Source organism: Aquarana catesbeiana, linkage group LG03 (assembly GCF_042186555.1).
Source record: "Aquarana catesbeiana isolate 2022-GZ linkage group LG03, ASM4218655v1, whole genome shotgun sequence".
NCBI classification, from domain to species: domain Eukaryota; kingdom Metazoa; phylum Chordata; class Amphibia; order Anura; family Ranidae; genus Aquarana; species Aquarana catesbeiana.
In genome coordinates this window covers 599797790-599824832 of record NC_133326.1, presented here as the reverse complement: position 1 = coordinate 599824832, position 27043 = coordinate 599797790, and the positions used below count along the sequence as shown (strand labels likewise).

At 42.2% G+C, this 27043-nt stretch overlaps 28 non-coding genes across 28 annotated transcripts; all 28 read left to right on the top strand.

Annotated features, from left to right (window-relative positions):
• The first annotated feature begins 712 nt into the window (after positions 1-712).
• Positions 713-805, top strand: TRNAI-UAU (transfer RNA isoleucine (anticodon UAU)). The gene is given in 2 exon segments: positions 713-750; positions 770-805. It is a non-coding gene; the product is annotated as a tRNA-Ile (tRNA).
• A 406-nt stretch (positions 806-1211) lies between these two features.
• Positions 1212-1284, top strand: TRNAR-CCU (transfer RNA arginine (anticodon CCU)). Its single transcript has one exon. It is a non-coding gene; the product is annotated as a tRNA-Arg (tRNA).
• A 1531-nt stretch (positions 1285-2815) lies between these two features.
• Positions 2816-2888, top strand: TRNAR-CCU (transfer RNA arginine (anticodon CCU)). The gene has a single exon. It is a non-coding gene; the product is annotated as a tRNA-Arg (tRNA).
• Positions 2889-3918: 1030 nt separating this feature from the next.
• Positions 3919-4011, top strand: TRNAI-UAU (transfer RNA isoleucine (anticodon UAU)). The gene is given in 2 exon segments: positions 3919-3956; positions 3976-4011. It is a non-coding gene; the product is annotated as a tRNA-Ile (tRNA).
• Positions 4012-4417: 406 nt separating this feature from the next.
• TRNAR-CCU (transfer RNA arginine (anticodon CCU)) lies at positions 4418-4490 on the top strand. Its single transcript has one exon. It is a non-coding gene; the product is annotated as a tRNA-Arg (tRNA).
• A 2637-nt stretch (positions 4491-7127) lies between these two features.
• On the top strand, positions 7128-7220 carry TRNAI-UAU (transfer RNA isoleucine (anticodon UAU)). The gene is given in 2 exon segments: positions 7128-7165; positions 7185-7220. It is a non-coding gene; the product is annotated as a tRNA-Ile (tRNA).
• A 2020-nt stretch (positions 7221-9240) lies between these two features.
• TRNAR-CCU (transfer RNA arginine (anticodon CCU)) lies at positions 9241-9314 on the top strand. Its single transcript has one exon. It is a non-coding gene; the product is annotated as a tRNA-Arg (tRNA).
• Positions 9315-10347: 1033 nt separating this feature from the next.
• Positions 10348-10440, top strand: TRNAI-UAU (transfer RNA isoleucine (anticodon UAU)). The gene is given in 2 exon segments: positions 10348-10385; positions 10405-10440. It is a non-coding gene; the product is annotated as a tRNA-Ile (tRNA).
• Positions 10441-10856: 416 nt separating this feature from the next.
• Positions 10857-10930, top strand: TRNAR-CCU (transfer RNA arginine (anticodon CCU)). Its single transcript has one exon. It is a non-coding gene; the product is annotated as a tRNA-Arg (tRNA).
• A 1033-nt stretch (positions 10931-11963) lies between these two features.
• Positions 11964-12056, top strand: TRNAI-UAU (transfer RNA isoleucine (anticodon UAU)). Its single transcript is given in 2 exon segments — positions 11964-12001; positions 12021-12056. It is a non-coding gene; the product is annotated as a tRNA-Ile (tRNA).
• A 416-nt stretch (positions 12057-12472) lies between these two features.
• Positions 12473-12545, top strand: TRNAR-CCU (transfer RNA arginine (anticodon CCU)). Its single transcript has one exon. It is a non-coding gene; the product is annotated as a tRNA-Arg (tRNA).
• Positions 12546-13575: 1030 nt separating this feature from the next.
• TRNAI-UAU (transfer RNA isoleucine (anticodon UAU)) lies at positions 13576-13668 on the top strand. The gene is given in 2 exon segments: positions 13576-13613; positions 13633-13668. It is a non-coding gene; the product is annotated as a tRNA-Ile (tRNA).
• Positions 13669-14074: 406 nt separating this feature from the next.
• Positions 14075-14147, top strand: TRNAR-CCU (transfer RNA arginine (anticodon CCU)). Its single transcript has one exon. It is a non-coding gene; the product is annotated as a tRNA-Arg (tRNA).
• Positions 14148-15177: 1030 nt separating this feature from the next.
• TRNAI-UAU (transfer RNA isoleucine (anticodon UAU)) lies at positions 15178-15270 on the top strand. The gene is given in 2 exon segments: positions 15178-15215; positions 15235-15270. It is a non-coding gene; the product is annotated as a tRNA-Ile (tRNA).
• A 416-nt stretch (positions 15271-15686) lies between these two features.
• TRNAR-CCU (transfer RNA arginine (anticodon CCU)) lies at positions 15687-15759 on the top strand. Its single transcript has one exon. It is a non-coding gene; the product is annotated as a tRNA-Arg (tRNA).
• Positions 15760-16788: 1029 nt separating this feature from the next.
• On the top strand, positions 16789-16881 carry TRNAI-UAU (transfer RNA isoleucine (anticodon UAU)). Its single transcript is given in 2 exon segments — positions 16789-16826; positions 16846-16881. It is a non-coding gene; the product is annotated as a tRNA-Ile (tRNA).
• Positions 16882-18404: 1523 nt separating this feature from the next.
• TRNAI-UAU (transfer RNA isoleucine (anticodon UAU)) lies at positions 18405-18497 on the top strand. The gene is given in 2 exon segments: positions 18405-18442; positions 18462-18497. It is a non-coding gene; the product is annotated as a tRNA-Ile (tRNA).
• A 416-nt stretch (positions 18498-18913) lies between these two features.
• TRNAR-CCU (transfer RNA arginine (anticodon CCU)) lies at positions 18914-18986 on the top strand. Its single transcript has one exon. It is a non-coding gene; the product is annotated as a tRNA-Arg (tRNA).
• A 1030-nt stretch (positions 18987-20016) lies between these two features.
• TRNAI-UAU (transfer RNA isoleucine (anticodon UAU)) lies at positions 20017-20109 on the top strand. The gene is given in 2 exon segments: positions 20017-20054; positions 20074-20109. It is a non-coding gene; the product is annotated as a tRNA-Ile (tRNA).
• Positions 20110-20525: 416 nt separating this feature from the next.
• Positions 20526-20598, top strand: TRNAR-CCU (transfer RNA arginine (anticodon CCU)). Its single transcript has one exon. It is a non-coding gene; the product is annotated as a tRNA-Arg (tRNA).
• A 1030-nt stretch (positions 20599-21628) lies between these two features.
• On the top strand, positions 21629-21721 carry TRNAI-UAU (transfer RNA isoleucine (anticodon UAU)). Its single transcript is given in 2 exon segments — positions 21629-21666; positions 21686-21721. It is a non-coding gene; the product is annotated as a tRNA-Ile (tRNA).
• A 416-nt stretch (positions 21722-22137) lies between these two features.
• TRNAR-CCU (transfer RNA arginine (anticodon CCU)) lies at positions 22138-22210 on the top strand. Its single transcript has one exon. It is a non-coding gene; the product is annotated as a tRNA-Arg (tRNA).
• Positions 22211-23240: 1030 nt separating this feature from the next.
• TRNAI-UAU (transfer RNA isoleucine (anticodon UAU)) lies at positions 23241-23333 on the top strand. Its single transcript is given in 2 exon segments — positions 23241-23278; positions 23298-23333. It is a non-coding gene; the product is annotated as a tRNA-Ile (tRNA).
• A 416-nt stretch (positions 23334-23749) lies between these two features.
• TRNAR-CCU (transfer RNA arginine (anticodon CCU)) lies at positions 23750-23822 on the top strand. Its single transcript has one exon. It is a non-coding gene; the product is annotated as a tRNA-Arg (tRNA).
• A 1030-nt stretch (positions 23823-24852) lies between these two features.
• On the top strand, positions 24853-24945 carry TRNAI-UAU (transfer RNA isoleucine (anticodon UAU)). Its single transcript is given in 2 exon segments — positions 24853-24890; positions 24910-24945. It is a non-coding gene; the product is annotated as a tRNA-Ile (tRNA).
• A 416-nt stretch (positions 24946-25361) lies between these two features.
• TRNAR-CCU (transfer RNA arginine (anticodon CCU)) lies at positions 25362-25434 on the top strand. Its single transcript has one exon. It is a non-coding gene; the product is annotated as a tRNA-Arg (tRNA).
• A 1030-nt stretch (positions 25435-26464) lies between these two features.
• Positions 26465-26557, top strand: TRNAI-UAU (transfer RNA isoleucine (anticodon UAU)). The gene is given in 2 exon segments: positions 26465-26502; positions 26522-26557. It is a non-coding gene; the product is annotated as a tRNA-Ile (tRNA).
• A 406-nt stretch (positions 26558-26963) lies between these two features.
• Positions 26964-27036, top strand: TRNAR-CCU (transfer RNA arginine (anticodon CCU)). Its single transcript has one exon. It is a non-coding gene; the product is annotated as a tRNA-Arg (tRNA).
• Positions 27037-27043: the final 7 nt, after the last annotated feature.

Sequence of the window (27043 nt, the reverse complement as noted above, 5' to 3'; positions counted from 1 at the left end):
GCTAAAATCTTCAAGCAAAAAGGCCATCCTGACAAGTAGCGTTGGTAAGACGTGTTTTTCCTGATGTATCAACATATATGAATAGCAATCAGCATCACTCCTTAGAGGTGTGCCTCCTTTGCTTCACATGACATGGCGTTGTTGCATTTTTTGAGATTTGCACTGATAGCCACTGCTCTGGGACATGTTCAGAAGTCTTCTTGCCGCAAACAGTCAGAAACAGAATCTCATGTGAATCCGCAGCTTTTCTGCCAAATAGAGCATTAAAATGCTCAACACAGTGTCTGGATAGTGGCATTTTAAATGTATTAACAACTCTTGTGTTTTATCTGGGTTTACGCACAAACTGACTTTGGTCCAAAGGTACTTGGTATTTGGTATTACCTTCCACTTCTTGGTTTACAGTGGACCTTTTAGTAACTTTTCAAGCCTGCATGAATATATTCCTAACACGTCACAATAGCAGTTGCAATATCATTTTTTCTTTCAAAAAAGTTTTACTTTTTATTTTTAAAAAACTGTCCTTGAGCTCCAGTCAAGTGGCTTTGGCAGTGTTTTTTTTCTAGGAGCACTTATAAGCTACCATTTCTTGCTATGAGAGAAAATCAATTCTCTTTTGTCTGGGGTAAGCAGGATTTTAGGTTTTGGATCACTTGGAGGTCTGTTTTAAACCGAGGAGAGATGGATAATGGATCTTTCGGATGACGCCAGCGCTCCAGTGGCGCAATCGGTCAGCGCGCGGTACTTATATGGCAGTACTTGTTGAGCAATGCCGAGGTTGTGAGTTCGAGCCTCACCTGGAGCATGCTTTTTGCCTTTCTTAATGGAAAATGTCGTCTGCACTTGCACCCTACGGCCTGAGAACTTTACCACAAGGCAGTAAGCGCCCAAAGAAACTTAAGGTTCTTTCCTCAGTGGTGCTTGAATGAGTTGTCTTTCAGTTACACTGACCACATTCTTTAAACTCTGGACCAAAACTGATAACGAGAATGTGCGCCTTCTACTTGTTGAAAAGAGGCGTGGAGCGCTGCGACATGGCTTTTCCCTTTCAGAAAGCTCATTCTTCTAACTTTGTAGCTCAAACCACTTGCAATTCTGTAGCAAGTTTGCAAGGGAAAATAAATCAAAGACTTTGCCACCCTTACCTTGTAAAGTAAGAGAACGGATGATTTATGAATGAAAAAAAAAGGGTTTGCATGCATCCAGTGCAAGCCCCAGTGGCCTAATGGATAAGGCACTGGCCTCCTAAGCCAGGGATTGTGGGTTCGAGTCCCATCTGGGGTGCTCGAGAACTTGCTTGGCTCTGTCTAAAGCAAGTCTTTCAAATAAAATCTTTAGAAGTTCCCTTTCCTGATGCCTTAATTAATATGTGTGCCTCTTACTAGTAGAACTCACAATTAGTTGAGCATCATGCTATCAGCTGAACAGAATCTTCTGCAAGATGGCTACAAGTCCTCTTGTCCAATACCAAATCTCCTGCAATGTTTCTGCCAAACAATGTCTTCAACTCCCCACAAAGGAAAAGCTGCTTTTATTAGGAAGGAGCTTTGCATTTTGTCCGACGTTCTCCTGACATCCCATTGTGGCATGCAAATCCGGTGGGCTAAAATCTTCAAGCAAAAAGGCCATCCTGACAAGTAGCGTTGGTAAGACGTGTTTTTCCTGATGTATCAACATATATGAATAGCAATCAGCATCACTCCTTAGAGGTGTGCCTCCTTTGCTTCACATGACATGGCGTTGTTGCATTTTTTGAGATTTGCACTGATAGCCACTGCTCTGGGACATGTTCAGAAGTCTTCTTGCCGCAAACAGTCAGAAACAGAATCTCATGTGAATCCGCAGCTTTTCTGCCAAATAGAGCATTAAAATGCTCAACACAGTGTCTGGATAGTGGCATTTTAAATGTATTAACAACTCTTGTGTTTTATCTGGGTTTACGCACAAACTGACTTTGGTCCAAAGGTACTTGGTATTTGGTATTACCTTCCACTTCTTGGTTTACAGTGGACCTTTTAGTAACTTTTAGTAACTTTTGCATGAATATATTCCTAACACGTCACAATAGCAGTTGCAATATCATTTTTTCTTTCAAAAAAGTTTTACTTTTTATTTTTAAAAAACTGTCCTTGAGCTCCAGTCAAGTGGCTTTGGCAGTGTTTTTTTTCTAGGAGCACTTATAAGCTACCATTTCTTGCTATGAGAGAAAATCAATTCTCTTTTGTCTGGGGTAAGCAGGATTTTAGGTTTTGGATCACTTGGAGGTCTGTTTTAAACCGAGGAGAGATGGATAATGGATCTTTCGGATGATGCCCGCGCTCCAGTGGCGCAATCGGTCAGCGTATGGCAGTACTTGTTGAGCAATGCCGAGGTTGTGAGTTCGAGCCTCACCTGGAGCATGCTTTTTCTTGCTTTTTTCCTTTCTTAATGGAAAATGTCGTCTGCACTTGCACCCTACGGCCTGAGAACTTTACCACAAGGCAGTAAGCGCCCAAAGAAACTTAAGGTTCTTTCCTCAGTGGTGCTTGAATGAGTTGTCTTTCAGTTACACTGACCACATTCTTTAAACTCTGGACCAAAACTGATAACGAGAATGTGCGCCTTCTACTTGTTGAAAAGAGGCGTGGAGCGCTGCGACATGGCTTTTCCCTTTCAGAAAGCTCATTCTTCTAACTTTGTAGCTCAAACCACTTGCAATTCTGTAGCAAGTTTGCAAGGGAAAATAAATCAAAGACTTTGCCACCCTTACCTTGTAAAGTAAGAGAACGGATGACTTATGAATGAAAAAAAAAGGGTTTGCATGCATCCAGTGCAAGCCCCAGTGGCCTAATGGATAAGGCACTGGCCTCCTAAGCCAGGGATTGTGGGTTCGAGTCCCATCTGGGGTGCTCGAGAACTTGCTTGGCTCTGTCTAAAGCAAGGCTTTCAAATAAAATCTTTAGAAGTTCCCTTTCCTGATGCCTTAATTAATATGTGTGCCTCTTACTAGTAGAACTCACAATTAGTTGAGCATCATGCTATCAGCTGAACAGAATCTTCTGCAAGATGGCTACAAGTCCTCTTGTCCAATACCAAATCTCCTGCAATGTTTCTGCCAAACAATGTCTTCAACTCCCCACAAAGGAAAAGCTGCTTTTATTAGGAAGGAGCTTTGCATTTTGTCCGACGTTCTCCTGACATCCCATTGTGGCATGCAAATCCGGTGGGCTAAAATCTTCAAGCAAAAAGGCCATCCTGACAAGTAGCGTTGGTAAGACGTGTTTTTCCTGATGTATCAACATATATGAATAGCAATCAGCATCACTCCTTAGAGGTGTGCCTCCTTTGCTTCACATGACATGGCGTTGTTGCATTTTTTGAGATTTGCACTGATAGCCACTGCTCTGGGACATGTTCAGAAGTCTTCTTGCCGCAAACAGTCAGAAACAGAATCTCATGTGAATCCGCAGCTTTTCTGCCAAATAGAGCATTAAAATGCTCAACACAGTGTCTGGATAGTGGCATTTTAAATGTATTAACAACTCTTGTGTTTTATCTGGGTTTACGCACAAACTGACTTTGGTCCAAAGGTACTTGGTATTTGGTATTACCTTCCACTTCTTGGTTTACAGTGGACCTTTTAGTAACTTTTCAAGCCTGCATGAATATATTCCTAACACGTCACAATAGCAGTTGCAATATCATTTTTTCTTTCAAAAAAGTTTTACTTTTTATTTTTAAAAAACTGTCCTTGAGCTCCAGTCAAGTGGCTTTGGCAGTGTTTTTTTTCTAGGAGCACTTATAAGCTACCATTTCTTGCTATGAGAGAAAATCAATTCTCTTTTGTCTGGGGTAAGCAGGATTTTAGGTTTTGGATCACTTGGAGGTCTGTTTTAAACCGAGGAGAGATGGATAATGGATCTTTCGGATGACGCCAGCGCTCCAGTGGCGCAATCGGTCAGCGCGCGGTACTTATATGGCAGTACTTGTTGAGCAATGCCGAGGTTGTGAGTTCGAGCCTCACCTGGAGCATGCTTTTTGCCTTTCTTAATGGAAAATGTCGTCTGCACTTGCACCCTACGGCCTGAGAACTTTACCACAAGGCAGTAAGCGCCCAAAGAAACTTAAGGTTCTTTCCTCAGTGGTGCTTGAATGAGTTGTCTTTCAGTTACACTGACCACATTCTTTAAACTCTGGACCAAAACTGATAACGAGAATGTGCGCCTTCTACTTGTTGAAAAGAGGCGTGGAGCGCTGCGACATGGCTTTTCCCTTTCAGAAAGCTCATTCTTCTAACTTTGTAGCTCAAACCACTTGCAATTCTGTAGCAAGTTTGCAAGGGAAAATAAATCAAAGACTTTGCCACCCTTACCTTGTAAAGTAAGAGAACGGATGATTTATGAATGAAAAAAAAAGGGTTTGCATGCATCCAGTGCAAGCCCCAGTGGCCTAATGGATAAGGCACTGGCCTCCTAAGCCAGGGATTGTGGGTTCGAGTCCCATCTGGGGTGCTCGAGAACTTGCTTGGCTCTGTCTAAAGCAAGTCTTTCAAATAAAATCTTTAGAAGTTCCCTTTCCTGATGCCTTAATTAATATGTGTGCCTCTTACTAGTAGAACTCACAATTAGTTGAGCATCATGCTATCAGCTGAACAGAATCTTCTGCAAGATGGCTACAAGTCCTCTTGTCCAATACCAAATCTCCTGCAATGTTTCTGCCAAACAATGTCTTCAACTCCCCACAAAGGAAAAGCTGCTTTTATTAGGAAGGAGCTTTGCATTTTGTCCGACGTTCTCCTGACATCCCATTGTGGCATGCAAATCCGGTGGGCTAAAATCTTCAAGCAAAAAGGCCATCCTGACAAGTAGCGTTGGTAAGACGTGTTTTTCCTGATGTATCAACATATATGAATAGCAATCAGCATCACTCCTTAGAGGTGTGCCTCCTTTGCTTCACATGACATGGCGTTGTTGCATTTTTTGAGATTTGCACTGATAGCCACTGCTCTGGGACATGTTCAGAAGTCTTCTTGCCGCAAACAGTCAGAAACAGAATCTCATGTGAATCCGCAGCTTTTCTGCCAAATAGAGCATTAAAATGCTCAACACAGTGTCTGGATAGTGGCATTTTAAATGTATTAACAACTCTTGTGTTTTATCTGGGTTTACGCACAAACTGACTTTGGTCCAAAGGTACTTGGTATTTGGTATTACCTTCCACTTCTTGGTTTACAGTGGACCTTTTAGTAACTTTTAGTAACTTTTGCATGAATATATTCCTAACACGTCACAATAGCAGTTGCAATATCATTTTTTCTTTCAAAAAAGTTTTACTTTTTATTTTTAAAAAACTGTCCTTGAGCTCCAGTCAAGTGGCTTTGGCAGTGTTTTTTTTCTAGGAGCACTTATAAGCTACCATTTCTTGCTATGAGAGAAAATCAATTCTCTTTTGTCTGGGGTAAGCAGGATTTTAGGTTTTGGATCACTTGGAGGTCTGTTTTAAACCGAGGAGAGATGGATAATGGATCTTTCGGATGATGCCCGCGCTCCAGTGGCGCAATCGGTCAGCGTATGGCAGTACTTGTTGAGCAATGCCGAGGTTGTGAGTTCGAGCCTCACCTGGAGCATGCTTTTTCTTGCTTTTTTCCTTTCTTAATGGAAAATGTCGTCTGCACTTGCACCCTACGGCCTGAGAACTTTACCACAAGGCAGTAAGCGCCCAAAGAAACTTAAGGTTCTTTCCTCAGTGGTGCTTGAATGAGTTGTCTTTCAGTTACACTGACCACATTCTTTAAACTCTGGACCAAAACTGATAACGAGAATGTGCGCCTTCTACTTGTTGAAAAGAGGCGTGGAGCGCTGCGACATGGCTTTTCCCTTTCAGAAAGCTCATTCTTCTAACTTTGTAGCTCAAACCACTTGCAATTCTGTAGCAAGTTTGCAAGGGAAAATAAATCAAAGACTTTGCCACCCTTACCTTGTAAAGTAAGAGAACGGATGACTTATGAATGAAAAAAAAAGGGTTTGCAGGCATCCAGTGCAAGCCCCAGTGGCCTAATGGATAAGGCACTGGCCTCCTAAGCCAGGGATTGTGGTTTGAGTCCCATCTGGTGGTGCTCGAGAACTTGCTTGGCTCTGTCTAAAGCAAGGCTTTCAAATAAAATCTTTAGAAGTTCCCTTTCCTGATGCCTTAATTAATATGTGTGCCTCTTACTAGTAGAACTCACAATTAGTTGAGCATCATGCTATCAGCTGAACAGAATCTTCTGCAAGATGGCTACAAGTCCTCTTGTCCAATACCAAATCTCCTGCAATGTTTCTGCCAAACAATGTCTTCAACTCCCCACAAAGGAAAAGCTGCTTTTATTAGGAAGGAGCTTTGCATTTTGTCCGACGTTCTCCTGACATCCCATTGTGGCATGCAAATCCGGTGGGCTAAAATCTTCAAGCAAAAAGGCCATCCTGACAAGTAGCGTTGGTAAGACGTGTTTTTCCTGATGTATCAACATATATGAATAGCAATCAGCATCACTCCTTAGAGGTGTGCCTCCTTTGCTTCACATGACATGGCGTTGTTGCATTTTTTGAGATTTGCACTGATAGCCACTGCTCTGGGACATGTTCAGAAGTCTTCTTGCCGCAAACAGTCAGAAACAGAATCTCATGTGAATCCGCAGCTTTTCTGCCAAATAGAGCATTAAAATGCTCAACACAGTGTCTGGATAGTGGCATTTTAAATGTATTAACAACTCTTGTGTTTTATCTGGGTTTACGCACAAACTGACTTTGGTCCAAAGGTACTTGGTATTTGGTATTACCTTCCACTTCTTGGTTTACAGTGGACCTTTTAGTAACTTTTAGTAACTTTTGCATGAATATATTCCTAACACGTCACAATAGCAGTTGCAATATCATTTTTTCTTTCAAAAAAGTTTTACTTTTTATTTTTAAAAAACTGTCCTTGAGCTCCAGTCAAGTGGCTTTGGCAGTGTTTTTTTTCTAGGAGCACTTATAAGCTACCATTTCTTGCTATGAGAGAAAATCAATTCTCTTTTGTCTGGGGTAAGCAGGATTTTAGGTTTTGGATCACTTGGAGGTCTGTTTTAAACCGAGGAGAGATGGATAATGGATCTTTCGGATGACGCCAGCGCTCCAGTGGCGCAATTGGTCAGCGCGCGGTACTTATATGGCAGTACTTGTTGAGCAATGCCGAGGTTGTGAGTTCGAGCCTCACCTGGAGCATGCTTTTTCTTGCTTTTTGCCTTTCTTAATGGAAAATGTCGTCTGCACTTGCACCCTACGGCATGAGAACTTTACCACAAGGCAGTAAGCGCCCAAAGAAACTTAAGGTTCTTTCCTCAGTGGTGCTTGAATGAGTTGTCTTTCAGTTACACTGACCACATTCTTTAAACTCTGGACCAAAACTGATAACGAGAATGTGCGCCTTCTACTTGTTGAAAAGAGGCGTGGAGCGCTGCGACATGGTTTTTCCCTTTCAGAAAGCTCATTCTTCTAACTTTGTAGCTCAAACCACTTGCAATTCTGTAGCAAGTTTGCAAGGGAAAATAAATCAAAGACTTTGCCACCCTTACCTTTTAAAGTAAGAGAACGGATGACTTATGAATGAAAAAAAAAGGGTTTGCATGCATCCAGTGCAAGCCCCAGTGGCCTAATGGATAAGGCACTGGCCTCCTAAGCCAGGGATTGTGGGTTCGAGTTCCCTCTGGGGTGCTCGAGAACTTGCTTGGCTATGTCTAAAGCAAGGCTTTCAAATAAAATCTTTAGAAGTTCCTTTTCCTGATGCCTTAATTAATATGTGTGCCTCTTATTAGTAGAACTCACAATTAGTTGAGCATCATGCTATCAGCTGAACAGAATCTTCTGCAAGATGGCTACAAGTCCTCTTGTCCAATACCAAATCTCCTGCAATGTTTCTGCCAAACAATGTCTTCAACTCCCCACAAAGGAAAAGCTGCTTTTATTAGGAAGGAGCTTTGCATTTTGTCCGACGTTCTCCTGACATCCCATTGTGGCATGCAAATCCGGTGGGCTAAAATCTTCAAGCAAAAAGGCCATCCTGACAAGTAGCGTTGGTAAGACGTGTTTTTCCTGATGTATCTACATATATGAATAGCAATCAGCATCACTCCTTAGAGGTGTGCCTCCTTTGCTTCACATGACATGGCGTTGTTGCATTTTTTGAGATTTGCACTGATAGCCACTGCTCTGGGACATGTTCAGAAGTCTTCTTGCTGCAAACAGTCAGAAACAGAATCTCATGTGAATCCGCAGCTTTTCTGCCAAATAGAGCATTAAAATGCTCAACACAGTGTCTGGATAGTGGCATTTTAAATGTATTAACAACTCTTGTGTTTTATCTGGGTTTACGCACAAACTGACTTTGGTCCAAAGGTACTTGGTATTTGGTATTACCTTCCACTTCTTGGTTTACAGTGGACCTTTTAGTAACTTTTAGTAACTTTTGCATGAATATATTCCTAACACGTCACAATAGCAGTTGCAATATCATTTTTTCTTTCAAAAAAGTTTTACTTTTTATTTTTAAAAAACTGTCCTTGAGCTCCAGTCAAGTGGCTTTGGCAGTGTTTTTTTTCTAGGAGCACTTATAAGCTAACATTTCTTGCTATGAGAGAAAATCAATTCTCTTTTGTCTGGGGTAAGCAGGATTTTAGGTTTTGGATCACTTGGAGGTCTGTTTTAAACCGAGGAGAGATGGATAATGGATCTTTCGGATGATGCCCGCGCTCCAGTGGCGCAATCGGTCAGCGTATGGCAGTACTTGTTGAGCAATGCCGAGGTTGTGAGTTCGAGCCTCACCTGGAGCATGCTTTTTCTTGCTTTTTTCCTTTCTTAATGGAAAATGTCGTCTGCACTTGCACCCTACGGCCTGAGAACTTTACCACAAGGCAGTAAGCGCCCAAAGAAACTTAAGGTTCTTTCCTCAGTGGTGCTTGAATGAGTTGTCTTTCAGTTACACTGACCACATTCTTTAAACTCTGGACCAAAACTGATAACGAGAATGTGCGCCTTCTACTTGTTGAAAAGAGGCGTGGAGCGCTGCGACATGGCTTTTCCCTTTCAGAAAGCTCATTCTTCTAACTTTGTAGCTCAAACCACTTGCAATTCTGTAGCAAGTTTGCAAGGGAAAATAAATCAAAGACTTTGCCACCCTTACCTTGTAAAGTAAGAGAACGGATGACTTATGAATGAAAAAAAAAGGGTTTGCAGGCATCCAGTGCAAGCCCCAGTGGCCTAATGGATAAGGCACTGGCCTCCTAAGCCAGGGATTGTGGGTTCGAGTCCCATCTGGTGGTGCTCGAGAACTTGCTTGGCTCTGTCTAAAGCAAGGCTTTCAAATAAAATCTTTAGAAGTTCCCTTTCCTGATGCCTTAATTAATATGTGTGCCTCTTACTAGTAGAACTCACAATTAGTTGAGCATCATGCTATCAGCTGAACAGAATCTTCTGCAAGATGGCTACAAGTCCTCTTGTCCAATACCAAATCTCCTGCAATGTTTCTGCCAAACAATGTCTTCAACTCCCCACAAAGGAAAAGCTGCTTTTATTAGGAAGGAGCTTTGCATTTTGTCCGACGTTCTCCTGACATCCCATTGTGGCATGCAAATCCGGTGGGCTAAAATCTTCAAGCAAAAAGGCCATCCTGACAAGTAGCGTTGGTAAGACGTGTTTTTCCTGATGTATCAACATATATGAATAGCAATCAGCATCACTCCTTAGAGGTGTGCCTCCTTTGCTTCACATGACATGGCGTTGTTGCATTTTTTGAGATTTGCACTGATAGCCACTGCTCTGGGACATGTTCAGAAGTCTTCTTGCCGCAAACAGTCAGAAACAGAATCTCATGTGAAGCCGCAGCTTTTCTGCCAAATAGAGCATTAAAATGCTCAACACAGTGTCTGGATAGTGGCATTTTAAATGTATTAACAACTCTTGTGTTTTATCTGGGTTTACGCACAAACTGACTTTGGTCCAAAGGTACTTGGTATTTGGTATTACCTTCCACTTCTTGGTTTACAGTGGACCTTTTAGTAACTTTTAGTAACTTTTGCATGAATATATTCCTAACACGTCACAATAGCAGTTGCAATATCATTTTTTCTTTCAAAAAAGTTTTACTTTTTATTTTTAAAAAACTGTCCTTGAGCTCCAGTCAAGTGGCTTTGGCAGTGTTTTTTTTCTAGGAGCACTTATAAGCTACCATTTCTTGCTATGAGAGAAAATCAATTCTCTTTTGTCTGGGGTAAGCAGGATTTTAGGTTTTAGATCACTTGGAGGTCTGTTTTAAACCGAGGAGAGATGGATAATGGATCGTTCGAATGACGCCCGCGCTCCAGTGGCGCAATCGGTCAGCGCGCGGTACTTATATGGCAGTACTTGTTGAGCAATGCCGAGGTTGTGAGTTCGAGCCTCACCTGGAGCATGCTTTTTCTTGCTTTTTTCCTTTCTTAATGGAAAATGTCGTCTGCACTTGCACCCTACGGCCTGAGAACTTTACCACAAGGCAGTAAGCGCCCAAAGAAACTTAAGGTTCTTTCCTCAGTGGTGCTTGAATGAGTTGTCTTTCAGTTACACTGACCACATTCTTTAAACTCTGGACCAAAACTGATAACGAGAATGTGCGCCTTCTACTTGTTGAAAAGAGGCGTGGAGCGCTGCGACATGGCTTTTCCCTTTCAGAAAGCTCATTCTTCTAACTTTGTAGCTCAAACCACTTGCAATTCTGTAGCAAGTTTGCAAGGGAAAATAAATCAAAGACTTTGCCACCCTTACCTTGTAAAGTAAGAGAACGGATGACTTATGAATGAAAAAAAAAGGGTTTGCGGGCATCCAGTGCAAGCCCCAGTGGCCTAATGGATAAGGCACTGGCCTCCTAAGCCAGGGATTGTGGGTTCGAGTCCCATCTGGTGGTGCTCGAGAACTTGCTTGGCTCTGTCTAAAGCAAGGCTTTCAAATAAAATCTTTAGAAGTTCCCTTTCCTGATGCCTTAATTAATATGTGTGCCTCTTACTAGTAGAACTCACAATTAGTTGAGCATCATGCTATCAGCTGAACAGAATCTTCTGCAAGATGGCTACAAGTCCTCTTGTCCAATACCAAATCTCCTGCAATGTTTCTGCCAAACAATGTCTTCAACTCCCCACAAAGGAAAAGCTGCTTTTATTAGGAAGGAGCTTTGCATTTTGTCCGACGTTCTCCTGACATCCCATTGTGGCATGCAAATCCGGTGGGCTAAAATCTTCAAGCAAAAAGGCCATCCTGACAAGTAGCGTTGGTAAGACGTGTTTTTCCTGATGTATCAACATATATGAATAGCAATCAGCATCACTCCTTAGAGGTGTGCCTCCTTTGCTTCACATGACATGGCGTTGTTGCATTTTTTGAGATTTGCACTGATAGCCACTGCTCTGGGACATGTTCAGAAGTCTTCTTGCCGCAAACAGTCAGAAACAGAATCTCATGTGAATCCGCAGCTTTTCTGCCAAATAGAGCATTAAAATGCTCAACACAGTGTCTGGATAGTGGCATTTTAAATGTATTAACAACTCTTGTGTTTTATCTGGGTTTACGCACAAACTGACTTTGGTCCAAAGGTACTTGGTATTTGGTATTACCTTCCACTTCTTGGTTTACAGTGGACCTTTTAGTAACTTTTAGTAACTTTTGCATGAATATATTCCTAACACGTCACAATAGCAGTTGCAATATCATTTTTTCTTTCAAAAAAGTTTTACTTTTTATTTTTAAAAAACTGTCCTTGAGCTCCAGTCAAGTGGCTTTGGCAGTGTTTTTTTTCTAGGAGCACTTATAAGCTACCATTTCTTGCTATGAGAGAAAATCAATTCTCTTTTGTCTGGGGTAAGCAGGATTTTAGGTTTTGGATCACTTGGAGGTCTGTTTTAAACCGAGGAGAGATGGATAATGGATCTTTCAGATGATGCCCGCGCTCCAGTGGCGCAATCGGTCAGCGCGCGGTACTTATATGGCAGTACTTGTTGAGCAATGCCGAGGTTGTGAGTTCGAGCCTCACCTGGAGCATCCTTTTTCTTGCTTTTTGCCTTTCTTAATGGAAAATGTCGTCTGCACTTGCACCCTATGGCCTGAGAACTTTACCACAAGGCAGTAAGCGCCCAAAGAAACTTAAGGTTCTTTCCTCAGTGGTGCTTGAATGAGTTGTCTTTCAGTTACACTGACCACATTCTTTAAACTCTGGACCAAAACTGATAACGAGAATGTGCGCCTTCTACTTGTTGAAAAGAGGCGTGGAGCGCTGCGACATGGCTTTTCCCTTTCAGAAAGCTCATTCTTCTAACTTTGTAGCTCAAACCACTTGCAATTCTGTAGCAAGTTTGCAAGGGAAAATAAATCAAAGACTTTGCCACCCTTACCTTGTAAAGTAAGAGAACGGATGACTTATGAATGAAAAAAAAAGGGTTTGCATGCATCCAGTGCAAGCCCCAGTGGCCTAATGGATAAGGCACTGGCCTCCTAAGCCAGGGATTGTGGGTTCGAGTCCCATCTGAGGTGCTCGAGAACTTGCTTGGCTCTGTCTAAAGCAAGGCTTTCAAATAAAATCTTTAGAAGTTCCCTTTCCTGATGCCTTAATTAATATGTGTGCCTCTTACTAGTAGAACTCACAATTAGTTGAGCATCATGCTATCAGCTGAACAGAATCTTCTGCAAGATGGCTACAAGTCCTCTTGTCCAATACCAAATCTCCTGCAATGTTTCTGCCAAACAATGTCTTCAACTCCCCACAAAGGAAAAGCTGCTTTTATTAGGAAGGAGCTTTGCATTTTGTCCGACGTTCTCCTGACATCCCATTGTGGCATGCAAATCCGGTGGGCTAAAATCTTCAAGCAAAAAGGCCATCCTGACAAGTAGCGTTGGTAAGACGTGTTTTTCCTGATGTATCAACATATATGAATAGCAATCAGCATCACTCCTTAGAGGTGTGCCTCCTTTGCTTCACATGACATGGCGTTGTTGCATTTTTTGAGATTTGCACTGATAGCCACTGCTCTGGGACATGTTCAGAAGTCTTCTTGCCGCAAACAGTCAGAAACAGAATCTCATGTGAAGCCGCAGCTTTTCTGCCAAATAGAGCATTAAAATGCTCACCACAGTGTCTGGATAGTGGCATTTTAAATGTATTAACAACTCTTGTGTTTTATCTGGGTTTACGCACAAACTGACTTTGGTCCAAAGGTACTTGGTATTTGGTATTACCTTCCACTTCTTGGTTTACAGTGGACCTTTTAGTAACTTTTCAAGCCTGCATGAATATATTCCTAACACGTCACAATAGCAGTTGCAATATCATTTTTTCTTTCAAAAAAGTTTTACTTTTTATTTTTAAAAAACTGTCCTTGAGCTCCAGTCAAGTGGCTTTGGCAGTGTTTTTTTTCTAGGAGCACTTATAAGCTACCATTTCTTGCTATGAGAGAAAATCAATTCTCTTTTGTCTGGGGTAAGCAGGATTTTAGGTTTTGGATCACTTGGAGGTCTGTTTTAAACCGAGGAGAGATGGATAATGGATCTTTCGGATGACGCCAGCGCTCCAGTGGCGCAATCGGTCAGCGCGCGGTACTTATATGGCAGTACTTGTTGAGCAATGCCGAGGTTGTGAGTTCGAGCCTCACCTGGAGCATGCTTTTTGCCTTTCTTAATGGAAAATGTCGTCTGCACTTGCACCCTACGGCCTGAGAACTTTACCACAAGGCAGTAAGCGCCCAAAGAAACTTAAGGTTCTTTCCTCAGTGGTGCTTGAATGAGTTGTCTTTCAGTTACACTGACCACATTCTTTAAACTCTGGACCAAAACTGATAACGAGAATGTGCGCCTTCTACTTGTTGAAAAGAGGCGTGGAGCGCTGCGACATGGCTTTTCCCTTTCAGAAAGCTCATTCTTCTAACTTTGTAGCTCAAACCACTTGCAATTCTGTAGCAAGTTTGCAAGGGAAAATAAATCAAAGACTTTGCCACCCTTACCTTGTAAAGTAAGAGAACGGATGACTTATGAATGAAAAAAAAAGGGTTTGCAGGCATCCAGTGCAAGCCCCAGTGGCCTAATGGATAAGGCACTGGCCTCCTAAGCCAGGGATTGTGGGTTCGAGTTCCATCTGGGGTGCTCGAGAACTTGCTTGGCTCTGTCTAAAGCAAGGCTTTCAAATAAAATCTTTAGAAGTTCCCTTTCCTGATGCCTTAATTAATATGTGTGCCTCTTACTAGTAGAACTCACAATTAGTTGAGCATCATGCTATCAGCTGAACAGAATCTTCTGCAAGATGGCTACAAGTCCTCTTGTCCAATATCAAATCTCCTGCAATGTTTCTGCCAAACAATGTCTTCAACTCCCCACAAAGGAAAAGCTGCTTTTATTAGGAAGGAGCTTTGCATTTTGTCCGACGTTCTCCTGACATCCCATTGTGGCATGCAAATCCGGTGGGCTAAAATCTTCAAGCAAAAAGGCCATCCTGACAAGTAGCGTTGGTAAGACGTGTTTTTCCTGATGTATCAACATATATGAATAGCAATCAGCATCACTCCTTAGAGGTGTGCCTCCTTTGCTTCACATGACATGGCGTTGTTGCATTTTTTGAGATTTGCACTGATAGCCACTGCTCTGGGACATGTTCAGAAGTCTTCTTGTCGCAAACAGTCAGAAACAGAATCTCATGTGAATCCGCAGCTTTTCTGCCAAATAGAGCATTAAAATGCTCAACACAGTGTCTGGATAGTGGCATTTTAAATGTATTAACAACTCTTGTGTTTTATCTGGGTTTACGCACAAACTGACTTTGGTCCAAAGGTACTTGGTATTTGGTATTACCTTCCACTTCTTGGTTTACAGTGGACCTTTTAGTAACTTTTCAAGCCTGCATGAATATATTCCTAACACGTCACAATAGCAGTTGCAATATCATTTTTTCTTTCAAAAAAGTTTTACTTTTTATTTTTAAAAAACTGTCCTTGAGCTCCAGTCAAGTGGCTTTGGCAGTGTTTTTTTTCTAGGAGCACTTATAAGCTACCATTTCTTGCTATGAGAGAAAATCAATTCTCTTTTGTCTGGGGTAAGCAGGATTTTAGGTTTTGGATCACTTGGAGGTCTGTTTTAAACCGAGGAGAGATGGATAATGGATCTTTCGGATGACGCCTGCGCTCCAGTGGCGCAATCGGTCAGCGCGCGGTACTTATATGGCAGTACTTGTTGAGCAATGCCGAGGTTGTGAGTTCGAGCCTCACCTGGAGCATGCTTTTTCTTGCTTTTTGCCTTTCTTAATGGAAAATGTCGTCTGCACTTGCACCCTACGGCCTGAGAACTTTACCACAAGGCAGTAAGCGCCCAAAGAAACTTAAGGTTCTTTCCTCAGTGGTGCTTGAATGAGTTGTCTTTCAGTTACACTGACCACATTCTTTAAACTCTGGACCAAAACTGATAACGAGAATGTGCGCCTTCTACTTGTTGAAAAGAGGCGTGGAGCGCTGCGACATGGCTTTTCCCTTTCAGAAAGCTCATTCTTCTAACTTTGTAGCTCAAACCACTTGCAATTCTGTAGCAAGTTTGCAAGGGAAAATAAATCAAAGACTTTGCCACCCTTACCTTGTAAAGTAAGAGAACGGATGACTTATGAATGAAAAAAAAAGGGTTTGCAGGCATCCAGTGCAAGCCCCAGTGGCCTAATGGATAAGGCACTGGCCTCCTAAGCCAGGGATTGTGGGTTCGAGTTCCATCTGGGGTGCTCGAGAACTTGCTTGGCTCTGTCTAAAGCAAGGCTTTCAAATAAAATCTTTAGAAGTTCCCTTTCCTGATGCCTTAATTAATATGTGTGCCTCTTACTAGTAGAACTCACAATTAGTTGAGCATCATGCTATCAGCTGAACAGAATCTTCTGCAAGATGGCTACAAGTCCTCTTGTCCAATACCAAATCTCCTGCAATGTTTCTGCCAAACAATGTCTTCAACTCCCCACAAAGGAAAAGCTGCTTTTATTAGGAAGGAGCTTTGCATTTTGTCCGACGTTCTCCTGACATCCCATTGTGGCATGCAAATCCGGTGGGCTAAAATCTTCAAGCAAAAAGGCCATCCTGACAAGTAGCGTTGGTAAGACGTGTTTTTCCTGATGTATCAACATATATGAATAGCAATCAGCATCACTCCTTAGAGGTGTGCCTCCTTTGCTTCACATGACATGGCGTTGTTGCATTTTTTGAGATTTGCACTGATAGCCACTGCTCTGGGACATGTTCAGAAGTCTTCTTGCCGCAAACAGTCAGAAACAGAATCTCATGTGAAGCCGCAGCTTTTCTGCCAAATAGAGCATTAAAATGCTCAACACAGTGTCTGGATAGTGGCATTTTAAATGTATTAACAACTCTTGTGTTTTATCTGGGTTTACGCACAAACTGACTTTGGTCCAAAGGTACTTGGTATTTGGTATTACCTTCCACTTCTTGGTTTACAGTGGACCTTTTAGTAACTTTTCAAACCTGCATGAATATATTCCTAACACGTCACAATAGCAGTTGCAATATCATTTTTTTTTCAAAAAAGTTTTACTTTTTATTTTTATAAAACTGTCCTAGAGCTCCAGTCAAGTGGCTTTGGCAGTGTTTTTTTTCTAGGAGCACTTATAAGCTACCATTTCTTGCTATGAGAGAAAATCAATTCTCTTTTGTCTGGGGTAAGCAGGATTTTAGGTTTTGGATCACTTGGAGGTCTGTTTTAAACCGAGGAGAGATGGATAATGGATCTTTCGGATGACGCCAGCGCTCCAGTGGCGCAATCGGTCAGCGCGCGGTACTTATATGGCAGTACTTGTTGAGCAATGCCGAGGTTGTGAGTTCGAGCCTCACCTGGAGCATGCTTTTTGCCTTTCTTAATGGAAAATGTCGTCTGCACTTGCACCCTACGGCCTGAGAACTTTACCACAAGGCAGTAAGCGCCCAAAGAAACTTAAGGTTCTTTCCTCAGTGGTGCTTGAATGAGTTGTCTTTCAGTTACACTGACCACATTCTTTAAACTCTGGACCAAAACTGATAACGAGAATGTGCGCCTTCTACTTGTTGAAAAGAGGCGTGGAGCGCTGCGACATGGCTTTTCCCTTTCAGAAAGCTCATTCTTCTAACTTTGTAGCTCAAACCACTTGCAATTCTGTAGCAAAACAATGTCTTCAACTCCCCACAAAGGAAAAGCTGCTTTTATTAGGAAGGAGCTTTGCATTTTGTCCGACGTTCTCCTGACATCCCATTGTGGCATGCAAATCCGGTGGGCTAAAATCTTCAAGCAAAAAGGCCATCCTGACAAGGCACTGGCCTCCTAAGCCAGGGATTGTGGGTTCGAGTCCCATCTGGGGTGCTCCAGAACTTGCTTGGCTCTGTCTAAAGCAAGGCTTTCAAATAAAATCTTTAGAAGTTCCCTTTCCTGATGCCTTAATTAATATGTGTGCCTCTTACTAGTAGAACTCACAATTAGTTGAGCATCATGCTATCAGCTGAACAGAATCTTCTGCAAGATGGCTACAAGTCCTCTTGTCCAATACCAAATCTCCTGCAATGTTTCTGCCAAACAATGTCTTCAACTCCCCACAAAGGAAAAGCTGCTTTTATTAGGAAGGAGCTTTGCATTTTGTCCGACGTTCTCCTGACATCCCATTGTGGCATGCAAATCCGGTGGGCTAAAATCTTCAAGCAAAAAGGCCATCCTGACAAGTAGCGTTGGTAAGACGTGTTTTTCCTGATGTATCAACATATATGAATAGCAATCAGCATCACTCCTTAGAGGTGTGCTCCTTTGCTTCACATGACATGGCGTTGTTGCATTTTTTGAGATTTGCACTGATAGCCACTGCTCTGGGACATGTTCAGAAGTCTTCTTGCCGCAAACAGTCAGAAACAGAATCTCATGTGAATCCGCAGCTTTTCTGCCAAATAGAGCATTAAAATGCTCAACACAGTGTCTGGATAGTGGCATTTTAAATGTATTAACAACTCTTGTGTTTTATCTGGGTTTACGCACAAACTGACTTTGGTCCAAAGGTACTTGGTATTTGGTATTACCTTCCACTTCTTGGTTTACAGTGGACCTTTTAGTAACTTTTCAAGCCTGCATGAATATATTCCTAACACGTCACAATAGCAGTTGCAATATCATTTTTTCTTTCAAAAAAGTTTTACTTTTTATTTTTAAAAAACTGTCCTTGAGCTCCAGTCAAGTGGCTTTGGCAGTGTTTTTTTTCTAGGAGCACTTATAAGCTACCATTTCTTGCTATGAGAGAAAATCAATTCTCTTTTGTCTGGGGTAAGCAGGATTTTAGGTTTTGGATCACTTGGAGGTCTGTTTTAAACCGAGGAGAGATGGATAATGGATCTTTCGGATGACGCCAGCGCTCCAGTGGCGCAATTGGTCAGCGCGCGGTACTTATATGGCAGTACTTGTTGAGCAATGCCGAGGTTGTGAGTTCGAGCCTCACCTGGAGCATGCTTTATCTTGCTTTTTGCCTTTCTTAATGGAAAATGTCGTCTGCACTTGCACCCTACGGCATGAGAACTTTACCACAAGGCAGTAAGCGCCCAAAGAAACTTAAGGTTCTTTCCTCAGTGGTGCTTGAATGAGTTGTCTTTCAGTTACACTGACCACATTCTTTAAACTCTGGACCAAAACTGATAACGAGAATGTGCGCCTTCTACTTGTTGAAAAGAGGCGTGGAGCGCTGCGACATGGCTTTTCCCTTTCAGAAAGCTCATTCTTCTAACTTTGTAGCTCAAACCACTTGCAATTCTGTAGCAAGTTTGCAAGGGAAAATAAATCAAAGACTTTGCCACCCTTACCTTGTAAAGTAAGAGAACGGATGACTTATGAATGAAAAAAAAAGGGTTTGCATGCATCCAGTGCAAGCCCCAGTGGCCTAATGGATAAGGCACTGGCCTCCTAAGCCAGGGATTGTGGGTTCGAGTCCCATCTGGGGTGCTCGAGAACTTGCTTGGCTCTGTCTAAAGCAAGGCTTTCAAATAAAATCTTTAGAAGTTCCCTTTCCTGATGCCTTAATTAATATGTGTACCTCTTACTAGAAGAACTCACAATTAGTTGAGCATCATGCTATCAGCTGAACAGAATCTTCTGCAAGATGGCTACAAGTCCTCTTGTCCAATACCAAATCTCCTGCAATATTTCTGCCAAACAATGTCTTCAACTCCCCACAAAGGAAAAGTTGCTTTTATTAGGAAGGAGCTTTGCATTTTGTCCGACGTTCTCCTGACATCCCATTGTGGCATGCAAATCCGGTGGGCTAAAATCTTCAAGCAAAAAGGCCATCTTGACAAGTAGCGTTGGTAAGACGTGTTCTTCCTGATGTATCAACATATATGAATAGCAATCAGCATCACTCCTTAGAGGTGTGCCTCCTTTGCTTCACATGACATGGCGTTGTTGCATTTTTTGAGATTTGCACTGATAGCCACTGCTCTGGGACATGTTCAGAAGTCTTCTTGCCGCAAACAGTCAGAAACAGAATCTCATGTGAATCCGCAGCTTTTCTGCCAAATAGAGCATTAAAATGCTCAACACAGTGTCTGGATAGTGGCATTTTAAATGTATTAACAACTCTTGTGTTTTATCTGGGTTTACGCACAAACTGACTTTGGTCCAAAGGTACTTGGTATTTGGTATTACCTTCCACTTCTTGGTTTACAGTGGACCTTTTAGTAACTTTTCAAGCCTGCATGAATATATTCCTAACACGTCACAATAGCAGTTGCAATATCATTTTTTCTTTCAAAAAAGTTTTACTTTTTATTTTTAAAAAACTGTCCTTGAGCTCCAGTCAAGTGGCTTTGGCAGTGTTTTTTTTCTAGGAGCACTTATAAGCTACCATTTCTTGCTATGAGAGAAAATCAATTCTCTTTTGTCTGGGGTAAGCAGGATTTTAGGTTTTGGATCACTTGGAGGTCTGTTCTAAACCGAGGAGAGATGGATAATGGATCTTTCGGATGATGCCTGCGCTCCAGTGGCGCAATCGGTCAGCGCGCGGTACTTATATGGCAGTACTTGTTGAGCAATGCCGAGGTTGTGAGTTCGAGCCTCACCTGGAGCATGCTTTTTCTTGCTTTTTGCCTTTCTTAATGGAAAATGTCGTCTGCACTTGCACCCTACGGCCTGAGAACTTTACCACAAGGCAGTAAGCGCCCAAAGAAACTTAAGGTTCTTTCCTCAGTGGTGCTTGAATGAGTTGTCTTTCAGTTACACTGACCACATTCTTTAAACTCTGGACCAAAACTGATAACGAGAATGTGCGCCTTCTACTTGTTGAAAAGAGGCGTGGAGCGCTGCGACATGGCTTTTCCCTTTCAGAAAGCTCATTCTTCTAACTTTGTAGCTCAAACCACTTGCAATTCTGTAGCAAGTTTGCAAGGGAAAATAAATCAAAGACTTTGCCACCCTTACCTTGTAAAGTAAGAGAACGGATGACTTATGAATGAAAAAAAAAGGGTTTGCATGCATCCAGTGCAAGCCCCAATGGCCTAATGGATAAGGCACTGGCCTCCTAAGCCAGGGATTGTGGGTTCGAGTCCCATCTGGGGTGCTCGAGAACTTGCTTGGCTCAGTCTAAAGCAAGGCTTTCAAATAAAATCTTTAGAAGTTCCCTTTCCTGATGCCTTACTTAATATGTGTACCTCTTACTAGAAGAACTCACAATTAGTTGAGCATCATGCTATCAGCTGAACAGAATCTTCTGCAAGATGGCTACAAGTCCTCTTGTCCAATACCAAATCTCCTGCAATATTTCTGCCAAACAATGTCTTCATCTCCCCACAAAGGAAAAGTTGCTTTTATTAGGAAGGAGCTTTGCATTTTGTCCGACGTTCTCCTGACATCCCATTGTGGCATGCAAATCCGGTGGGCTAAAATCTTCAAGCAAAAAGGCCATCTTGACAAGTAGCGTTGGTAAGACGTGTTTTTCCTGATGTATCAACATATATGAATAGCAATCAGCATCACTCCTTAGAGGTGTGCCTCCTTTGCTTCACATGACATGGCGTTGTTGCATTTTTTGAGATTTGCACTGATAGCCACTGCTCTGGGACATGTTCAGAAGTCTTCTTGCCGCAAACAGTCAGAAACAGAATCTCATGTGAATCCGCAGCTTTTCTGCCAAATAGAGCATTAAAATGCTCAACACAGTGTCTGGATAGTGGCATTTTAAATGTATTAACAACTCTTGTGTTTTATCTGGGTTTACGCACAAACTGACTTTGGTCCAAAGGTACTTGGTATTTGGTATTACCTTCCACTTCTTGGTTTACAGTGGACCTTTTAGTAACTTTTCAAGCCTGCATGAATATATTCCTAACACGTCACAATAGCAGTTGCAATATCATTTTTTCTTTCAAAAAAGTTTTACTTTTTATTTTTAAAAAACTGTCCTTGAGCTCCAGTCAAGTGGCTTTGGCAGTGTTTTTTTTCTAGGAGCACTTATAAGCTACCATTTCTTGCTATGAGAGAAAATCAATTCTCTTTTGTCTGGGGTAAGCAGGATTTTAGGTTTTGGATCACTTGGAGGTCTGTTTTAAACCGAGGAGAGATGGATAATGGATCTTTCGGATGACGCCAGCGCTCCAGTGGCGCAATCGGTCAGCGCGCGGTACTTATATGGCAGTACTTGTTGAGCAATGCCGAGGTTGTGAGTTCGAGCCTCACCTGGAGCATGCTTTTTCTTGCTTTTTGCCTTTCTTAATGGAAAATGTCGTCTGCACTTGCACCCTACGGCATGAGAACTTTACCACAAGGCAGTAAGCGCCCAAAGAAACTTAAGGTTCTTTCCTCAGTGGTGCTTGAATGAGTTGTCTTTCAGTTACACTGACCACATTCTTTAAACTCTGGACCAAAACTGATAACGAGAATGTGCGCCTTCTACTTGTTGAAAAGAGGCGTGGAGCGCTGCGACATGGCTTTTCCCTTTCAGAAAGCTCATTCTTCTAACTTTGTAGCTCAAACCACTTGCAATTCTGTAGCAAGTTTGCAAGGGAAAATAAATCAAAGACTTTGCCACCCTTACCTTGTAAAGTAAGAGAACGGATGACTTATGAATGAAAAAAAAAGGGTTTGCATGCATCCAGTGCAAGCTCCAGTGGCCTAATGGATAAGGCACTGGCCTCCTAAGCCAGGGATTGTGGGTTCGAGTCCCATCTGGGGTGCTCGAGAACTTGCTTGGCTCTGTCTAAAGCAAGGCTTTCAAATAAAATCTTTAGAAGTTCCCTTTCCTGATGCCTTAATTAATATGTGTACCTCTTACTAGAAGAACTCACAATTAGTTGAGCATCATGCTATCAGCTGAACAGAATCTTCTGCAAGATGGCTACAAGTCCTCTTGTCCAATACCAAATCTCCTGCAATGTTTCTGCCAAACAATGTCTTCAACTCCCCACAAAGGAAAAGTTGCTTTTATTAGGAAGGAGCTTTGCATTTTGTCCGACGTTCTCCTGACATCCCATTGTGGCATGCAAATCCGGTGGGCTAAAATCTTCAAGCAAAAAGGCCATCTTGACAAGTAGCGTTGGTAAGACGTGTTTTTCCTGATGTATCAACATATATGAATAGCAATCAGCATCACTCCTTAGAGGTGTGCCTCCTTTGCTTCACATGACATGGCGTTGTTGCATTTTTTGAGATTTGCACTGATAGCCACTGCTCTGGGACATGTTCAGAAGTCTTCTTGCCGCAAACAGTCAGAAACAGAATCTCATGTGAATCCGCAGCTTTTCTGCCAAATAGAGCATTAAAATGCTCAACACAGTGTCTGGATAGTGGCATTTTAAATGTATTAACAACTCTTGTGTTTTATCTGGGTTTACGCACAAACTGACTTTGGTCCAAAGGTACTTGGTATTTGGTATTACCTTCCACTTCTTGGTTTACAGTGGACCTTTTAGTAACTTTTCAAGCCTGCATGAATATATTCCTAACACGTCACAATAGCAGTTGCAATATCATTTTTTCTTTCAAAAAAGTTTTACTTTTTATTTTTAAAAAACTGTCCTTGAGCTCCAGTCAAGTGGCTTTGGCAGTGTTTTTTTTCTAGGAGCACTTATAAGCTACCATTTCTTGCTATGAGAGAAAATCAATTCTCTTTTGTCTGGGGTAAGCAGGATTTTAGGTTTTGGATCACTTGGAGGTCTGTTTTAAACCGAGGAGAGATGGATAATGGATCTTTCGGATGACGCCAGCGCTCCAGTGGCGCAATCGGTCAGCGCGCGGTACTTATATGGCAGTACTTGTTGAGCAATGCCGAGGTTGTGAGTTCGAGCCTCACCTGGAGCATGCTTTTTCTTGCTTTTTGCCTTTCTTAATGGAAAATGTCGTCTGCACTTGCACCCTACGGCATGAGAACTTTACCACAAGGCAGTAAGCGCCCAAAGAAACTTAAGGTTCTTTCCTCAGTGGTGCTTGAATGAGTTGTCTTTCAGTTACACTGACCACATTCTTTAAACTCTGGACCAAAACTGATAACGAGAATGTGCGCCTTCTACTTGTTGAAAAGAGGCGTGGAGCGCTGCGACATGGCTTTTCCCTTTCAGAAAGCTCATTCTTCTAACTTTGTAGCTCAAACCACTTGCAATTCTGTAGCAAGTTTGCAAGGGAAAATAAATCAAAGACTTTGCCACCCTTACCTTGTAAAGTAAGAGAACGGATGACTTATGAATGAAAAAAAAAGGGTTTGCATGCATCCAGTGCAAGCCCCAGTGGCCTAATGGATAAGGCACTGGCCTCCTAAGCCAGGGATTGTGGGTTCGAGTCCCATCTGGGGTGCTCGAGAACTTGCTTGGCTCTGTCTAAAGCAAGGCTTTCAAATAAAATCTTTAGAAGTTCCCTTTCCTGATGCCTTAATTAATATGTGTGCCTCTTACTAGAAGAACTCACAATTAGTTGAGCATCATGCTATCAGCTGAACAGAATCTTCTGCAAGATGGCTACAAGTCCTCTTGTCCAATACCAAATCTCCTGCAATGTTTCTGCCAAACAATGTCTTCAACTCCCCACAAAGGAAAAGCTGCTTTTATTAGGAAGGAGCTTTGCATTTTGTCCGACGTTCTCCTGACATCCCATTGTGGCATGCAAATCCGGTGGGCTAAAATCTTCAAGCAAAAAGGCCATCCTGACAAGTAGCGTTGGTAAGACGTGTTTTTCCTGATGTATCAACATATATGAATAGCAATCAGCATCACTCCTTAGAGGTGTGCCTCCTTTGCTTCACATGACATGGCGTTGTTGCATTTTTTGAGATTTGCACTGATAGCCACTGCTCTGGGACATGTTCAGAAGTCTTCTTGCCGCAAACAGTCAGAAACAGAATCTCATGTGAATCCGCAGCTTTTCTGCCAAATAGAGCATTAAAATGCTCAACACAGTGTCTGGATAGTGGCATTTTAAATGTATTAACAACTCTTGTGTTTTATCTGGGTTTACGCACAAACTGACTTTGGTCCAAAGGTACTTGGTATTTGGTATTACCTTCCACTTCTTGGTTTACAGTGGACCTTTTAGTAACTTTTCAAGCCTGCATGAATATATTCCTAACACGTCACAATAGCAGTTGCAATATCATTTTTTCTTTCAAAAAAGTTTTACTTTTTATTTTTAAAAAACTGTCCTTGAGCTCCAGTCAAGTGGCTTTGGCAGTGTTTTTTTTCTAGGAGCACTTATAAGCTACCATTTCTTGCTATGAGAGAAAATCAATTCTCTTTTGTCTGGGGTAAGCAGGATTTTAGGTTTTGGATCACTTGGAGGTCTGTTCTAAACCGAGGAGAGATGGATAATGGATCTTTTGGATGATGCCTGCGCTCCAGTGGCGCAATCGGTCAGCGCGCGGTACTTATATGGCAGTACTTGTTGAGCAATGCCGAGGTTGTGAGTTCGAGCCTCACCTGGAGCATGCTTTTTCTTGCTTTTTGCCTTTCTTAATGGAAAATGTCGTCTGCACTTGCACCCTACGGCCTGAGAACTTTACCACAAGGCAGTAAGCGCCCAAAGAAACTTAAGGTTCTTTCCTCAGTGGTGCTTGAATGAGTTGTCTTTCAGTTACACTGACCACATTCTTTAAACTCTGGACCAAAACTGATAACGAGAATGTGCGCCTTCTACTTGTTGAAAAGAGGCGTGGAGCGCTGCGACATGGCTTTTCCCTTTCAGAAAGCTCATTCTTCTAACTTTGTAGCTCAAACCACTTGCAATTCTGTAGCAAGTTTGCAAGGGAAAATAAATCAAAGACTTTGCCACCCTTACCTTGTAAAGTAAGAGAACGGATGACTTATGAATGAAAAAAAAAGGGTTTGCATGCATCCAGTGCAAGCCCCAGTGGCCTAATGGATAAGGCACTGGCCTCCTAAGCCAGGGATTGTGGGTTCGAGTCCCATCTGGGGTGCTCGAGAACTTGCTTGGCTCTGTCTAAAGCAAGGCTTTCAAATAAAATCTTTAGAAGTTCCCTTTCCTGATGCCTTAATTAATATGTGTGCCTCTTACTAGAAGAACTCACAATTAGTTGAGCATCATGCTATCAGCTGAACAGAATCTTCTGCAAGATGGCTACAAGTCCTCTTGTCCAATACCAAATCTCCTGCAATGTTTCTGCCAAACAATGTCTTCAACTCCCCACAAAGGAAAAGCTGCTTTTATTAGGAAGGAGCTTTGCATTTTGTCCGACGTTCTCCTGACATCCCATTGTGGCATGCAAATCCGGTGGGCTAAAATCTTCAAGCAAAAAGGCCATCCTGACAAGTAGCGTTGGTAAGACGTGTTTTTCCTGATGTATCAACATATATGAATAGCAATCAGCATCACTCCTTAGAGGTGTGCCTCCTTTGCTTCACATGACATGGCGTTGTTGCATTTTTTGAGATTTGCACTGATAGCCACTGCTCTGGGACATGTTCAGAAGTCTTCTTGCCGCAAACAGTCAGAAACAGAATCTCATGTGAATCCGCAGCTTTTCTGCCAAATAGAGCATTAAAATGCTCAACACAGTGTCTGGATAGTGGCATTTTAAATGTATTAACAACTCTTGTGTTTTATCTGGGTTTACGCACAAACTGACTTTGGTCCAAAGGTACTTGGTATTTGGTATTACCTTCCACTTCTTGGTTTACAGTGGACCTTTTAGTAACTTTTCAAGCCTGCATGAATATATTCCTAACACGTCACAATAGCAGTTGCAATATCATTTTTTCTTTCAAAAAAGTTTTACTTTTTATTTTTAAAAAACTGTCCTTGAGCTCCAGTCAAGTGGCTTTGGCAGTGTTTTTTTTCTAGGAGCACTTATAAGCTACCATTTCTTGCTATGAGAGAAAATCAATTCTCTTTTGTCTGGGGTAAGCAGGATTTTAGGTTTTGGATCACTTGGAGGTCTGTTCTAAACCGAGGAGAGATGGATAATGGATCTTTCGGATGATGCCTGCGCTCCAGTGGCGCAATCGGTCAGCGCGCGGTACTTATATGGCAGTACTTGTTGAGCAATGCCGAGGTTGTGAGTTCAAGCCTCACCTGGAGCATGCTTTTTGCCTTTCTTAATGGAAAATGTCGTCTGCACTTGCACCCTACGGCCTGAGAACTTTACCACAAGGCAGTAAGCGCCCAAAGAAACTTAAGGTTCTTTCCTCAGTGGTGCTTGAATGAGTTGTCTTTCAGTTACACTGACCACATTCTTTAAACTCTGGACCAAAACTGATAACGAGAATGTGCGCCTTCTACTTGTTGAAAAGAGGCGTGGAGCGCTGCGACATGGCTTTTCCCTTTCAGAAAGCTCATTCTTCTAACTTTGTAGCTCAAACCACTTGCAATTCTGTAGCAAGTTTGCAAGGGAAAATAAATCAAAGACTTTGCCACCCTTACCTTGTAAAGTAAGAGAACGGATGACTTATGAATGAAAAAAAAAGGGTTTGCATGCATCCAGTGCAAGCCCCAGTGGCCTAATGGATAAGGCACTGGCCTCCTAAGCCAGGGATTGTGGGTTCGAGTCCCATCTGGGGTGCTCGAGA